The sequence below is a fragment of the Pan paniscus genome, chromosome 2 (genome assembly GCF_029289425.2).
Source record: "Pan paniscus chromosome 2, NHGRI_mPanPan1-v2.0_pri, whole genome shotgun sequence".
Lineage (NCBI taxonomy): Eukaryota > Metazoa > Chordata > Mammalia > Primates > Hominidae > Pan > Pan paniscus.
The window spans coordinates 160,892,854-160,908,008 of record NC_085926.1 but is presented as its reverse complement, the minus strand read 5'-3'; positions in this window follow the sequence as shown (position 1 = coordinate 160,908,008).

Genomic DNA, 15,155 nt, shown 5'->3' with positions numbered 1-15,155 from the left:
AATGAGAGCAGCCATCACGTGAAATACGGACAACTGTACTTCTTGAAATATCTTAGAGAGACATAATTGGTGGATTAATGAAAAGAGAAAGAAACTAAATACCACTCAGCTTATTAGTATGATTTACTGAGGCAGTTAGAAGAATATTTTTTTCTTCTGAATGAAATTCTTTAAAGTTCAGAGAATCAAATTATCATATTCATATTCCCCTGTCAATCATCTAGTTTCAATATCCCAATAAAGCTATTCCCTTTATAACTGATATGTGATGAACTCTAAAGCTATTTATCACCATCATACATATTATATTCATTAAACTCAAAACTTTCAGCTTTAGCTCTATGTCAAACCTTCACTTATTTGTTATTGATGTGTGTGACTTCTTTCCTGAACCAGATATTTAATCTACGATATTCACAAATTCTCTGTCACTTATGTGTGTACAAAAGAAACAACAAAATAAACCAAGACCTGATTTTTAGTTTCACCTATTTCAAGGTGCAAATATTCCAGTTGTGACTGATTTCATGTTACAATGTGTTATCACAATTTGGAAGAGATGCATCATAGTTGTAGTATTCTCACCATACAGAAACAGACATCAATAAACCTAAGAGAATAGTAATAATAAATGTAATGAAATACTCAGAAGTGATGAATTTTGAGCTACTAATATAATTAGTACTAATATATTCTATTTAAAATTTTGGAAATTAATTTTGAATAATGTTTTATTGAATGACAAGCTTACAAAATTTCTGAAAATCAAGCAAAAGTTGCTTAGAACCATCAGTATTAACAGCATAGTATAAAACATGATAACTCCTGGATTCGATTTTTGTAATTCTGTTATTTGCAATAGATACTCTAAAGCTCTGGTTTATAAACATATTGCACATGTGACTGTACACATAAATCTTCCTAAAATATCAAGTGTATTGTGATTAAAATGGGAATAATAATCTATTATAAGTTATCCTCTTGAATAGGACACAGCAGTAATCTAGGGGAAATGTCTCCACAGGGATGTGCGCTGTATAGACATACTGTAACAATGTCTGTCATGGCCTTGAGGTAAAAAACAAAGATTTAAAATGTTTAAGTCCTATCAAACTTTTATTTTTTATAGAAAGGCAACAGATTCTTTTTTGTACATGACAACATGGAGAAAATCTAGTTTCAATGAGCCTGTCCAGAATAAATTGCTAGTAAATGAAAAACCGTTTGTAAAAAACAAAAACAAAAACAAAAATTAAGAGCAAACAGTAAATATTGAAAAAATATAACTTAGATCAAATGTTGCATCCCACAGTCACCTACTCTTCTTAAAAAAATCACCTAAAAGCAACAGGGGGCAAAAAAAAATACATAAAGTTACATTTGGCAAAAACAGAGATAAATATAAAAACCAATCCCCAAAAACCCTCAAAACTATAGAATGATACAAAGAATTTTCAAAGCAATAAAATAGAGAAGAGATAAATTCGAGAAGAATAGAGAAGAACCTATGGCAACAGGTATCAAAATCTAAGGTACATTTCAAACTTAACTGCTGCCCCTTCAGGTACAAGGCAAAATCCCTTGTTTCCAAAAGAGGAAAATACATACTTTTGCTTTAAAGACTAAAGGATTAGAGGCTTAATAAGTAACATCACAGTCAAGCCATATTTTCAGAAAGTGAAAGTTTCTGGGTCTTAGTTGTTGGTCGAGGTATTTGCATGGTGTTCCAAATCTCTCTATATGCTTGGCTGAGATGTTTTGAAGGTAACATTGAATACATACTCAAACCTTTTTATCTTTATGAATTTTTCTACATGACTCAAAATATCTTGCACAGCTATCAACTCCTGCAATAGAAACTTACATATAAACTATTTATATTTATAAATAACTATTCTGAAAAATGGAAGTATTTATAAGACCTATAATAATCATAAAAACTATAAAAAGCTCAAAAATGCATGCAAATTTTAAAAGCAAAGACAATCACTAGAAAAATAATTACAAAGAATTTGAAAATATTGTAGCCAAATAATTCTCCATAAACATAAAGACAATCATCCTGACACATACCACTTCATCCCCCCATACACATACACACAGTAAAGCAGTTGCCTCTATGAGGCAAGAATACAAAGCAAAATTACAACAGCTTATGTAACAAATCTCATGGCAAAAAGGAGGAAATCTAGTATAAATGAAAAGAGCTCCAAAAACAGGTAAATGATATAGTCATAATACAATGAAAGAGTCATAATACAAATGAAAGTAAAATTTTATGCTAAAAGAAGCAGAATAATTTTCCAAATGGAGGCCATATAAAAATATGAATGAGTAAATTAAACAAAATGATGTCTGGATGAAGAGTTAAAAATAATTAGAAAACAGCTATCTATATTTTAAATGTCTAAAGAAGCTCCAACATATGCCCCAAAAGGAAACTGTTAAAATAACAAAATAAAAATAAAATAAAAAATTCAAATTTAAATAGAAGTCTTAATGTACCATTAAAATGGCACATCGTGTTTTAAAATCTAAAAAAAAAGTATATTTTACAAATAAAAAATTTTTTTTGGAAAATCTGGGAAAATAAACTTTTATTCAAAAGGTGAAAAAATGGAGACTAGCATCAAAATTTTCTGTAGCAAAATTCCACAATGGAATACAATAAAATAAAATTTGCAAATATACTGAAGAAAAGTGTGACCAAATCATTTTATACCTAGGCACACTTGAGTTTAATAAAATGATTTAGACAAAATCAGTTTTGACCATGCAAGAGTCATTGACTCCTTTTCCCAGGTCCTAGTAAAGTAATCTAATTGGGAGTAAACATAAATCCCGTATGGCCTCCAAGGCCCTTCTGATGCTTCTCTTAATATCTTTCCTACTACCTCTTAACCACTTGTTTAGCTCCAACTGCACTTGACTCAGCTATTCTTTAAGCATGTCAGAAATGCTTCTGCATTACAGCCTTTGTCTTTGCATTTCCCTCTATCTGAAATATTCTTCCTCCAAATATCCACATAACTTAGTCTGTCACCTCCTTTAATTCTGTTTAAGGCCACCTTTCCAAAGATAATTTTCCAGGTAGCTCTATTTTAAATTGCATTCTGTGACTCTTCCTTTATTATTCTCTACCCCCTTTCTTTTATTTATTTTTGATAATATATTCATTACCACAGTACTTATTATCTTTACCATGTTATACTGTTTTTATTTTATTTATTGTGTCTCACCTCCTCACTAGAATGCAAGAAATTTCTGAGCAGGCTTTTTTTCCCATTTTATTCATGAGATTTTTCAACTTACAGAACAGTATTTGAACATTGAGCAGTACAATAAATATTTCTTGAAACAAGAGATGTCTAGAAAATGTGGTGTAAAATGCCAGTAAACATTGAATATACTCAACCAAGGGGTTACTGAGGGACTATACTAAGCAGTCTGTCAATAAGGATCAGTTCTAATTATACAACAAAATATAAATGTTATGTACTAAATTGTTCTCCCCCACCCCCACAATTTATATGTTGATATGTTGAAGCTTCAACCCCCACTATGACTGCATTTGTAAACAGGATACAGTATTAGTCCGTTTTCACACGGCTATAAAGAAATACTTGAGACTGGGTAATTTATAAGGGAAGGAGGTTTAACTGACTTACAGTTCCACATAGCTTGGGAGGCCTCAGGAAACTTACAATCATGGCAGAATGTGAAGGGGAAGCAAAGACCTTATTCACATAGTGGAAGGAAAGAGAAAAGTGTGCAAGAGTAGGGAAAACTGCCTTATAAAACCATCAGACCTTGTGAGAACTCACTCACTGTCACCAGAACAGTATGAGGGGAACCACCTCTATGTTCACCTCCCACCAGGTCTCTCCCTCAACACCTCGGTATTAGGGTTCAAGATGAGATAGATTTGGGTGAGGACACAAAGCCTAATCATATCACCAGAACAGTATGAGGGGAACCACCTCTATGTTCACCTCCCACCAGGTCTCTCCCTCAACACCTCGGTATTAGGGTTCAAGATGAGATAGATTTGGGTGAGGACACAAAGCCTCATCATATCAGATCTGTTAGAGATAATTAAGCTAAATGAAATAATAAAGATTTTGAATATGATTTCATAGAAGTAGTATCCTTATAAAAAAAAAAGAAGTGATGCCAGGGATCACTCTGTCCACATGCACAAAAGAAAGGCTACATGAAGACACAAAAACAAAAGCGCCATCTATAAGCCAAGAACAGAATACTTGCCAGAAAGCAAATTTTCTGGCATCTTGATCATGAACTTCTAGCTTCCAGAATTGAGAAAACACATTTCTGTTGTTTGTGCCACCTGGTCTGTGGTATTTTGTTATGGAAGACTAAGCAGATTAATACAATTAAGTATATAGTCTCTTACATATAATGTCATATTAGTACAGGTAGGGAACTAATATAAATGAGAAAAGGGAAATATTAAGTTAATCAAAGTAGTTACTGGTGCATGGTAAGGGCTATAATGAACTAGAGACAGTCAGCACAGCTTAATGGGAGAAACATACATAATTCGGGTTAAGCAAAATTAGGAATTATGTCAAGGTGTGTTCAAAATGTTTTAGAAAACAAATCCAGATATTTATATGAAATCTCTTGACTTTTAAATTTGTACAACTAATTCAGATTCTGTTTTTCTTAAACAGTAAAAACTGAAAATGGCTGAATGTTGGAAGATTCTGCTAACAGTTTCTGACATTTTTACTATGATGCACATTAAATTCAATACAATCAGCATGACCAAATAGACTACATCTTGAAAATGACAAGAAAGAAGAACATTAAAACAATACATTTTTGAAGAAAAGAGAAAATAAAATTTTCAGGGTTAAGCTTAACCTCATTTCTTTTTTACATGTTACATCACAAGACCATGAAGCAAAAAATTAATTATATTTTTCTCTATGTATCTGTGCTTTTTTATATCCATCTTCTCACAGTTTAGTTAAAGATCACAAAAGGAAAACCTACTGAAGTAAAAGGAAATACACATGCATTTATATTTCATTAAGAATTAGGAGCTAATTTTGTAAAAAAAATACATTTTACAAATAAAACATAAAATATATGTATTTTAGTTTAATATTCTTATTAATTATACTGGAACAAAATGGGAGAAGAAAGTAAATTTAAAAATTAGAGATATAATAATAATACCACAAATATCTAATGAAAAATCCTGAGAAATGTTTTGATACTTTTCATGTGACTTTTTCAAACTTTAAAAATGGTAACATGTGTGAGTACTATGAAAATTTTTATTGATATGTAAAGGTAATATAAAGAGAGTTCTCATGCACAAATACCTGATTACAAAAGCTATCATAAAAGATTTCAAAAACTGCACCTTGCACAAAAGCCATCACAGCCTTACACCAAAAAATACTCCTGTAAAGACATCTGCCCAACAACTGCCAGTCCAACCTCAGATTGGCACCACACTTATTAGTGATCCCTATCACTGAAGCTCTTTATCTAAAACAATTGTTATCCTCCTGATTGTTTTGTTAAAAATCTTTGTCTTCCTTTACCTTCCTGATTATGCACGTAGTTTACTATGACACACATATTCCTATTGAAATGCCCTATCCCCAAATAAATATAAGATGAAATAATATTTCATCTTATCTTAGAGAGCTTCTTTCTTTTTGTTATTTAGATTGACACACATAGTGTCCAGAAGCAGGCCATGAAGCAAGATCACATTCAGAAGAAATCAGCAATTACTGGGGCTGTGGTGCAGTACCCACATGAGCCCTTACAGCTCTCCACTTCCACAGATTGCCCTTTCTGCCCTGGTGAATCTTTTCTCAGGGAAAGACTACTTTTTGTTAGAAGTTTTTTTAAACTTTGTTCAGGATTTGTTTTGATTATAAGGCTACCTTTAATAAAGGACCTTACATTCCTCCTAAGATAATAAAAGATTATTTTATCTTTCCTGGAAAGTTCTTTCTTATGTAAACACAAGTGTCCTTTTGGTTTGAGTGTTCTAGTTTCTACAGAATTTGCATTCTATGAGGCATGTCTTTTCTGGTGAATTTACTTTTGTTTCTTTTGCATGCTTAATTTAATATTTTGTTTGATCTTTATGTCCGGGTTACAATTTTTGTGAGCACTCTGATTTTGGTTTCATTTTGATTTGATTGCATGCATCTGCAAAATATTCAGCTCTTTTCCCTAGCTACTTTCGGGAAATCTAAGAGCAAAAATAAGTATTCTAAATGGTGGACCCGGGATGGCTCCTTAAAAGCCACTAGGACAGTTGCCATCATCTAAACACTGGTTCAAACTTCTGACATTCAGTGACAGAGTTTATATAATTTTCTTTGCTTTCAAGCAATTATATAAAATGTAATGAGAATTTCAAACATTAAGATCTGCCGAGATCTCTGGGACTCAAGTTAGCTACATAGATTTTTCTTGTGCACATTTTGGGTCAATGACCATCTTGGGGATTACAACTCCCCAAACTTTTTGATTCTTGCTATCCAATTAAGAGACTACAACTATAAATTAATATGTAGAACCTAAGTTTTCTCTTTTTTGTTGTTGTTGTTGATTTATCTGCTTACTTTGAATTTGCTGACTCTTCTCCAGATGTTGAGATAAAACTTACTGCTCATGGCATTCCAGCCAATATAAAAAAATAAAAAAGAAAGTTTTTGAGGCATTTTCAAATCAATGGCTTTCCAAATTGTAACAACTTAAATACCTTTTGGAAAGGTACATTTAGGTTTTCCTGGCTAATAATCATGTGGGGGTGACAGAACAGTTCACTGAAATGTTAATAGTCTAAAATAAAAATGACTAAAGAAATGCTTATAAAAGTTTTCTCAGATAAAACTGGTAAAAATCTTAAGCCCAGAGCAACAATTAAAATATCTGTGTTCAGCATACAACTTTTGGTTTTTCTGTCATGCAAGTCACAGAAAAACAAAATAAAACAAAAAAGCTAAAATGCTTTCCTGACTGCATTGACTAGTCAAACAACTTTTTGGCAAACAAAAAATTGATTTTATTGCTAGTTCAAGGGTACTTGGAGATTTTGTTTTTTCTTATACAATTCTGCCAGTCCTAGCTAAAATGTCAAAATTGAAAATTTAAACTCATTTGAAACTAAAAAAGAAGGAAAAAATGCGAAGGAGATTTTTAAGCCAAACTGCTTTACCCAAAACTTTAATCTACAGCCTTCATCAGATTACCTATCAGGGCAAAAAAGAAAAAAAATTAACCATGTGAACAGATGTCTCGTTTAGTCAGAATTGTAATTTGGATTCACCTATTTTTTATAAACCATTATGTTTGCGCTACTATCTCATGACTAAAAATCTAAAATGAAAGCTATAAGATTTTTTTGTACATATGAATTTAGCCATGTTTACACATATTTGCATGTATTATGTTGTATATTGTGTCCACAGGGTAAAATCTGGTATAGTCAGTCAGAAATTATTAAGAAATTTGATTCAGATTTGCTTAGGTAAATAAATGCTCATATAAAAATATATATTAATTAACCCCAATGCATTTTAATTTATGTGACTTAAGTGAATCTCTGATAAATGTGCTGATTTGTAAATTACTGATAAAATAAAAACAGAAATGTCATCAAATTTGTCAGCATACATGTTTGCCTGAATTTACTGCTGAGATAAGATAGTATTTATCTCTGATATTTATTTTAAAGTTATAAAACTAGAAACCCAAAATAGAATTATCTTTATTTAACACTTTCATATGTAGTATTAATTTAATATTATTTGTTTAATAAAAATATGTGTACAAACTGAGTGATCAGCAAAGTAACTATGTATTTAAATTTAGAGTTCTTACAGAGATGAACAACTGATCATCACTGGCTATAAAAGTGATTAGCAGGGAAATGACTTGAAAGGATGACTAGATTTGTCTAATGTCTCAATTTTCATAGGTAATCTGGGTATAATTGTTAACTGTAAAAAATAAATAAATTAGGTAAATGTAAATAACTTGGAGATTTATAAGTAAACTTTTCATGTAATTTGAAATTATATGTATTTTTAAGGTAAATTAAGTGATAAATTTTCATTAATGTCTGAATCATTTCCATATAAGATGTATAAGATATTAAAAACTAAAACAAATTGTTGAAAATAAATGTTTTCCTTGGCTTTTAACATTTTATAGAAATACTAAATGTATTTGAGCCTATTAGTACATTTACAAATTATGTTATGAAGAAACATATTTCTAAAATTATAAAATCATTCTTATCTAAAAAACACTGATGTTTGACAAATGTTAAAAATTGCTTTCTTCCTCAGTTTTTACTAAAAATTAAGGTTACTAATTAAAATTCTAATTTGTAAAGAAAGTGTGCCAAAAATATAAGCTGTGTTAGAATTCAGCTGTGCTGAATTAGAATATTTATTATTACATATTGTGTATATTTATTGTAATATATGTATTGTGTGTGTATATTTGTGTGTGTGTGTAGGCACCCCACACTGGAGCCACACACATATATATAAAGCAAATATTATTAGAACTATAGTATTGGTATAGACCCCAATACTAGGTGGAGACTTCAACACCCAACTTTCAGCATGGTACAGATAATCCAGACAGAAAACCAACAAAATAAACATCAAACTAAATCAGCACTATAGGATAAATTAACCAAATAAATATCTACATAACATTTCACCCGACAACTGCAGAATATACATTTTGTCTTCTCAGCCTGTGGATCATTCTCAAAGGCCATATGTAAGGCCATAAAACAAAGCTTTAAAAATTTTTAAAAAATGAAATCCAATGTCTTCTCTGACCACAATGGAATAAACCTAGAATCCAATAATGAAAGAAACTTTAGAAACAATAAAAACATATGGAAATTAAACAATATGTTCCTGAATGAGCATTGGGTAAATGTAGAAATTAAGAAAATAATTTAGAAGATTCTTGAAACAAATGAAAATAAAAACGTAACATACCAAATTATGTGGGATACAGCCAAAGCAACACTAACAGAAAAGTTTATAGCAATCAGCATCTACACCAAAAAAGTTAAAAAAAATCAAATAAATATTTTAACAATGCCTCCTAAAGACTTAGAAAAACAGGAGCAAATCAGTCTCAAAATCAGTAGAAGAAAACATACAAAGATCCGAGCAGAAATAAATGAAATTGAAATGAAGAAAATAATACAAAAAATCAGTGAAATGAAGTTTTTTTCTAAGAAGATAAACAAAATAGAGAAACCTTTAGCCAAACTAATTAAGAAAAAATGCATTGAAGACCAAAAAAAATAAAATCAGGGATGAAAAAGTAGGCAGTATAATTAATACCACAGAAATTCAAAGAATCAATAGAGACTACTCTGAACAACTATTTGCCAAAAAAAAAAAAAAAAAAAAAAACCTGGAGAACCTAGAACCTAGAAGAAATGGATAAAGATTGAAATGGTAATAGACACCTCCAAGCACAGAAAAGATTAGGAACTGGTGGCTTTAATGCTGAAGTTTACCGAACATTTAAAAAAAATAACTAATATTAATCCAACTCAAACTATTCTGAAAAATAGAAGAGGAAGGAATAGTTCCAAACTCATTCTATGACTAGTATTATCCTGATACCAAAACTAGACAAAGATACAACAAAAGAAGAAAACTACATGCCAATATTCCTGAGGAACATTGATGTAAAAATTCTCAATAAAATACAAGCAAACCAAATCCAACAACATATTACAAAGATCACCCACTATTACCAAGTGGGATTTATCACAGGAATGCAAGGATGGTTCAATATATGTGAATCAATCAATGTGATACATTATATCAACAGAATGAGCATTTACACACACCATATGATTATTTCAATTGCTGAAAATCATTTGATAAATTTCAACATATTTTATGGTAAAACACAGAGAATGTACCTGGGTGGTCAGGGGTGAGAAGGTAGAGATCATTAGTGAGTACAAAACTATACTCAGAACCAATATGATCTAATATTTGATTGCACAAGAGGGTGACTACAGTCAATAATTTATTGTACATTTTTAAATAGTTAAAATTATAATTGGATTGTTTGTAACAAAAAAAGGGATAAATGCTTGAGGTCATAGATACCCCATTTACCCTAATGTGATTATTACATATTGTACACCTGTATCAAAATATCTTATGTATCCCTAAAATATTTACACCTACTATATACCTATGAAAATTTAAAGTAATAAAAAAAGAAAACAAAGGGAGTTACTGGTTGTATTACTTTATTCTCACACTGCCATAAAGTACTACCTGAGACTGAGTAATTCATGAAGAAAAGAGGTTTGATTCACAATTCTATAGGCTGTACCAGAAGCATGACTGAGAGGCCTCAGGAAACTTACAATCATGGCAGGAGACAAAGGGGAAGCAAGAACATCTTTACCATGGCAGAGCAGGAGAGGGAGTGAGAGTGAAGGGAAATGCCATACACTTTTAAACCATCAGATCTCATGAAAAGTCGCTCCTATCATGAGAACAGCAATAGGGAAATCTGCTCCCATGATCCAGTTAAGCCCCACCAGGCACCTCCCTTGAGATATGGGGATTATAATTCTACATGAGATTTGCGTGAGGACACAGAGCCAAACCATATCATTGGTGTTGAGAAAAAAACTGATTAATAAACCCAGAGATGGCTGTGAAGAGAGAGTTCTGATGCACAAATGCCTGACAATAAGAACTATCACAAAAGACTCTAAAAGCCACAACCCTAAACAAAAGCCATTACCACCTTAAACAAAAAATACTTCAAGATCATCTACCCAGCAAGTTCTAGTACAACCTTAGACTGATCAAGTTCTAGTACAACCTTAGACTACATTGTTATTGATCTTTGCAGGCAAGGATAATTATCTCAAAATTATAATCCAATCCTCCTCATTTTTTCTTTAAAAACTTTGACTTCCTTTACCTTCTTGAATATGCACATAGTTTACTATGGTATGCATATTTTCATTGCAATGCCCTATTCCTGAATAAATATCATTTCCTTTTTGAGAGTTTTTCTCTGTTATTTAGGTTATAAGTATATATGTTTACAAATCCTAACTCTATAGCAAAAATAATGTTGCAAATTTAACACTTTAACAAAACTTTACCCAAATCAAAAAATGCATCATTCTAACAACTACAGAGTAGCCCTAGTATCAGTTACTGTCCCCAAGGGGCTTGTAACACCACACAGTTACTCAGCACCTGCTCTATTATATCCAGCTCCTTGTGCTCAGCATTATTCATGTCATTCCCTGTAAAAGACACTATAATTAAATTCCACTATTTCAAGTATCCTTAAGTAGGAATTTCAACGATTAATGTAACACATGTACTTTATGGATTTTAAGAATATCTCTATTAGACACCTTTAAAAATAGTGTTTTGATTCACAATCATAGTTTCCTTCAAGATTACCTAACAAGTTGCACAAAATGAAAGAGTAATATGCAATATTCGTGTTAGATTTCATTGCTTTTGAAGATTTGCAAGTCCTGATTTTTAATTGTTTTTAGCACAATTTTAGTTGAGCTTATACTTGCACACAATATTTTATTATAAATTGAATACAATATTTTTATTGAACTGTAGCTTTATCATTTAATATTGATAACACTTGACTATCATCATCTCAGAACAGCACAGTTTATATAGCATATACTCTAAACCTTCTAGAAAACAAGACACATATTACACTTACATTTAATTAAAGGAAGTGTGCTTCGCACTGTGAATACGGTTTCCTTCATCAAGTAAATTGCAACCAATGTAAAAAAAAAGACTATAGCTTTTTGCATTATTTGTCTTTCTTATTACATTTCTTTAATTTTAAAATGTTCAAAGAAGCAATATCTGGCAGATGTTAATATTTCTTATGGGATGGTAAAAGTTTAACTTCCATTAGTAGATGGATGTTAATACCTTAATTTATTCATCAGTAATGAAATAACACCATTTGTATAAAGTTTATGAGAAGATCAAAAGAGAGATACATGACAAATATTCTGTAATATTTCTAAAATTATGACATTTAATTACCCGTTATAATTTATATTATAATGGGAATCGACTATTACAATTAAATGTTGAGGATAAACAAAGATACAACTTTTTCAAATTAATATTATTGAGACATTTTATAACACTATCATGGCAGTATTACTTCCAAAAAGATCTTGGAAATAGTTATAACGAGAAAGTATATATTATTTGTGTAAAAATAAAAGCATTTTTGCAAGTCTTAGTCTTTCCAAAGCTATCAGTTTTGATGCCACAGAGAGAAAATTATCATTTTAGGTGGCAAAACTGCTATCACAGATGAATTCTGAAGAAATAAGTATTCCTTTTTTATGCAGATATCCTCTGCAATGAAGAATGAGGGAAACAACTTACATAAGTTATGTGTAAGCAGATTGGTTTCTAAATAAAATTTTTCAAATTCTTACTGAGATGTCAGCAGCTGCTATTTGAAAATGAGTGACTACTTTCAATATGCTACAGTGGAAATGAATCCCTCAAATTAAAACTCGAATTGCTTGTCTCATCATTAATACATGAACTATTTGGATACTATAATAGTTGCTGTCCACAACTGGACTAAACAAGAAAATCTAAGTACAAGAATTCAAAACTCCTAATATTATTTCTTTTATTCTATAGTCTTCATATAAGATGAGGCTATTGCTTATTGCTTAAAATTTTGCATGCACAGCAATGATATTTAGTAGTCACAATCAAGTCAGTCTGTTTTGCAAAGGGACAGCCTGAATCACAACAGGCAAGAGGCTAAGCAAAGGTGGTTTATGCTTTTAGGTCAGTAGAGAATTCTGACACCCCAAATTTTTAAGAATATCCCTTATGCTTTATTCAAATTCCACCTACAGTCTAACAACATTTATTACTATTCTAACCCTTGTCACTTTTATTTTTTCTAAAATTTTTTTATCTTTCCGCTTATGGATTGTTGCGGTTTGAGTCTTCCCTCAGAAACACATGTTGCAATTTAATTGCCATTGTGACATTATTATCAGGTGAGGCTTTCAGAGGCAATTTAACGCTTTTATAAAACAGATTTTAGGAGTGGGTTTTCTCTTTTGCCTTTGGAAAGATGCATCATGAAAGCTCTAAGCAGATGCTGACCTCTTGATTTTTGACTTTCCAGACTCTAGAACTGTGAGCCAATTAATTTCTGTTACCCAGTATCTGGTACTTTACCATAGCAGCAGAAATGGACTAAGACATGGCTTATATACGACCCTGAATTTTTCGTTTGTTATTTATGGTATAAAATATTAGTTTTCAAAACAACTGAAGCATGTACAAATCAAAACAGAATTGTTGTGTAAAATGTTTTTATTCTTCTATTCTTACTGTAACTAGTCAATAAAACATATTATTTAAGAAGAGATTATCTTTAAAATAACAAACAGAGGGTGCTCTATTTAGGCATTGCTTAATTGTTGGTGTCCCCTCAAAATTTATACCTTGAAACTTAATCCCCCGTGCAATAGTATTAAGAGGCAGGACATTTAGAAGTCGATTAGCTCATGTGAGTGACGATCTCAAGAATAGTATTAATTCCCTTATAAAAGTGGGGCTGTTTTGCACTTCTACCATGTGAAGACACAGAAGGTCCTGTCTATGAGAAACAGGTCCTCACCAGAACACTGAATCTATTAATGCCTTTATTTTGGATTTTCAAGCCCCCAGAACTGCAAGCTATACATTCCTTCTATTTTTAATTTTTTTTTTTTTTTGTAGATTACCAGTCCTGAAGTTTCTGCTATAGCATGTCCTGTCTCTGGACAAACCATGCCAAACAACTTCCCAGGAGCCTTGATCTCCACAGCTGTCTCCTTTCTCTGCGAAGTCCCCAGGTGAGCTCATCCACTCCTGCCACTCCCGCAACTTCCATCTCTGCCCTGATGCCTCAGCCCAAATTGGCTGTGACAGGGACAGGTGTTTCATTAGTTGTTCAAAGCTCATAGTCTATTGATTATAGATTTAAAGTAGTCATCAAAAACAAATAAATGTTTTGAAGTTTATAGAGATACTTTTTCTGGATCAAATGTCAAAAAAAATTTGCAGTCCTTAAGTTTTTATTTCAAGATAGCTTTTCTTGTTCCTGACTTCACTTTGTTAGGCATTTTCCAACCTTGTAAGTAATTACATGGCTCATAAATACATCATGCATTAAAGTTATTCTTAATTCATATTTAATATTAAATAAGTAGCATTCTGTCTTTTTAACTAGTCTATTTTATTCCAATTTATACAAAAGTCTGTATTTATTTTATTATTGAAAATTACTACATTTAAAGTGATTGGTCCATATATTTCTACATTTACCACCAGCACATCATTCTAAATTTTATTCAGAATTTAGTTTTGGCTAAATTGTATCCCTCCAAAACTTACCTGTTGAAGTCTTTATCCCCAGTAGCTCAGAATGTGATTATATTTGGAGGTAGGAGTATTAATGAGGTAATTAAAGTAAAACGTAGCTACATGTATAGGTCCTAATTCAATATGACTGATGTCCTAATAAAAAGTGATACTTAGGATATAGACAACACACATACTAAAGGGTGACCATATAATGTCACAGAGAATAGGTGGCCATTTTCAAGTCAAAGCAAGAGTCCTCAGGAGAAATCAATCCTACCAATGCCTTGATTTTGGACTTCTAGGCCCCAGAATTCTGAGAAAATATCTTTCTGTGTTTTAAGTCATCCAGTCTTTGATATTTTGTCATTGCAGCCCTGGCACACTAATACAAAATTTCACTACCATTTTACACAATCAATCCTATCTACCTTTACAGTCACATTTTTTTTTTTTACTTCCCAAGCCTAATCAATTGGGCCGGTATTATTTTTTCCCCATGCTTTATATAACACACAATTAAAATAAATTAGGTAAAAAAAAAATAAATTATATACCTAAAAATTAGGTATATAAAAGGAGACTTTTAATTCTTAAGATTTGGCCAGATCTATTTTCTGTATCTCTTTACTGGGTAAGATATTTAAAGGTATGATACAAAAAAATAAATTGGATTGGCTTATTTAAAAGTCA